We start from the raw sequence: 2,844 nt of genomic DNA, 5'->3' as shown, positions 1-2,844 counted from the left end.
ATCCTGTGCTGTTTTGCTTTGCAGCTGAGGTTGTTTACGATTTTCAGAATAAGAGTCATTATATGTCCAGAGCCAATCACTTCTGCACATAAGGCCTGCTGGTGAATGACGCAGCAGTAATGCAGACATTTTGGAAAGTCTGGGTCAGCTTTACAGTGAGTGATGAAACCTGTTTGTCTATTGATCATAGCAGGAGTCCCATCTGCAGTCACTGCTACCAGCTTTTCTAATTGTACCTTTTTCTGCACAAAAACTCCTTCACCGTGTTATACATTTCAACTCCTCTTGTAGTTGTCTGTTAGGGCAGATGTGTCAGGAGTTCTTCTCTTGTGGAAACCAAAAGCTATGCTGTACTGTTGCCGTCCACAGACTCATCACACTGGACGTTAACCACCTGCACTTTGCAAGATCCCGGTCCAGCTAATTGGCCAAGTTATCAGACATAGCTGACACTCATCTAGACATTGTAGTGGAAATTGAATGAGTTCTATTGTTCTCATCCTTAGGGACAGTGATAGCAATTATCATCATTGCTTGAATTTTTTTCATGCTATATGCAAAAGTCTTTGTCCCTTAAGGCAACAGATTACAGCCCCCCCCCCCCCCCCAGGCTGCTGTCGTATTAACAATAGCTTGGAGCTCCAGAATGGACAAGAAAAAACGACGAGAATGGCTCGAGCAGGGCGTTGCTCACGGGGCGGTCGCTCGTGCCATGCGGTCGCACGTGCTCGGGCCCGCTAAATGCTACTTGTAGCTTTAATTATTATTATTATTATTATTCTACCGGAAGAGTCGCCTTTTTGAGGCCTTTAACATACCCCAAAACTCACCAAATTTGGCACACACATCAGGAGTCGCAAAAAATTTCGTATTTTATAGGAGATTGGCATGGGCGCACAAAAACGGCTCGATAGCGCCACCTACAGTGACGTTTGTCCCGACGCCCCGCATACGCTTTAACGTACAAGCTTGATTTTTACAGGGCATGTTCTTCAGATGGAGACTTACAATAAAGTCTGAAAGGACCCACCTGTCACTCGCACAGGAAGTCTGATATATTAAGGTCAATATGTCATTTTTGCTCTATTTTGGACATTTGCAGGCCTCGCTCTAGAACGAACTCCTCCTAGAGATTTGTGAATAATGACTACAAACTTTGGTTTTGTAAACTAGACACATGTCCGATGTTAAATTGTGAAGCTTTTAAGTTTTTACGGTTGTTTGTGACCGTGGCGGCGCGTAGAAATTCGACGTTGTTTCGAAAACACGCCATGAAAAGAAAAATGGCCATTACTCAGCCATGCATAATCCAATCTGATCCAAAATTGATATGCATGATTGTAGTCTGACTCTGAACACATCTGCAGTGAAAGAATCTGGAACAAGTGTAGCGCCACCTGCTGGCAAGAGGAAATGACATGTTAGACTTGGAGCATCACTGCTCCAAGTAGGATGAGCCGACACACCTCAAAATGATGTCCACCTGTTGAAAAGCCATTGAAGTTTACTCTGATAAAAAGCCATAACTTTCAATGCGGGGGTGTGGTCGTGACAGAGCGGCGAAGTTGGGCGTCTCGCCGTGCACACAAAAGTTGCTCTCACGTGCACATTCCTTGTCCAATCTCACTGAAAATCAATTGATATGATGAAGCTTCCATTCTGAACCAATGGATATGACAATCTTGGACGAGCTCCATAGCGCCACCTAGATAGTGACAAATCCATTTTTTGTCACATTCTGACCTATCTTTTCTCTGTGCTTTGTCCGATGTTCATAAAATTTCAACAGGAGATACTCACAAGGGTTTTCTGTCATCGTTTAAAGTTTCATGGGTGTACACCTGACGGTGGCTGTGCAAGCCACCGCCAAACAGGAAGTGGTTGATTGCGTTGCAGTCAGATAATTAAAAATTCATAAAAAATCAGCCGTTTGTATCACAAGGCTGAGATTTCAGAATGAGATTCCCCCATACATATCTCCAACTTAGATATACAGCACTCCCACGGGTGCACAAAAACGGCTCAATAGCGCCACCTACAATGTTTGTTTTCGCAAGCCCCGCCATGTTCTTTAACATACAAGCTTGATTTTTCACAGGACATGTTCATCAAATGAAAACCTACAAAAAAGTCTCTTGGTACCAAGCTGTCAGTTGCACAGGAAGTCTGCTATATTGATGTCAATATGTCGTTTTTGCTGTATTTTGGTCATTTGCAGGCCTCATTCTAGAACGAACTCCTCCTAGAGATTTGTGAATAATGACTCCAAACATTGGTTTTGTAAACTAAACACATGTCCAATGTTAAATTGCGAAGCTTTTAAGTTTTTACGGTTGTTTGTGACCGTGGCGGCACGTCAAAATTGGAGGTCGTTTCGAAAACACGCCATGAAAAGAAAAATGGCCATTACTCAGCCATGCATAATCTAATCTGAACAAAAATTGATGTGCATTATTGTAGTCTGACTTTGAACAAATCTGCAGTGGAAAAATCTGGAAAAGGTGTAGCGCCACCTGCTGGCAACAGGAAATGACATGTTTTACTTGGAGCATCACTGCTCCAAGTAGGATGAGCCGACACACCTCAAAATGATGTCCACCTGTTAAAAAGCCATTGAAGTTTACTCTGATAAAAAGCCATAACTTTCAATGCGGGTGTGTGGTCGTGACAGAGCGGCAAAGTTGGGCGTCTCGCCATGCACATAAAAGTTGCTCTCACGTGCACATTCCTTGTCCAATCTCACTGAAATTCAATGGATATGATGAGGCTTCCATTCTGAACCAATGGATATGACAACTTTGGACGAGCTCTATAGCGCCACCTAGTTATTGCATAGGGCACATT

Source organism: Oryzias latipes, chromosome 24 (assembly GCF_053564925.1).
Source record: "Oryzias latipes strain Hd-rR chromosome 24, Olatipes_Hd-rR_3.1".
Taxonomy (NCBI): domain Eukaryota; kingdom Metazoa; phylum Chordata; class Actinopteri; order Beloniformes; family Adrianichthyidae; genus Oryzias; species Oryzias latipes.
This window is presented reverse-complemented; position numbering follows the sequence as displayed.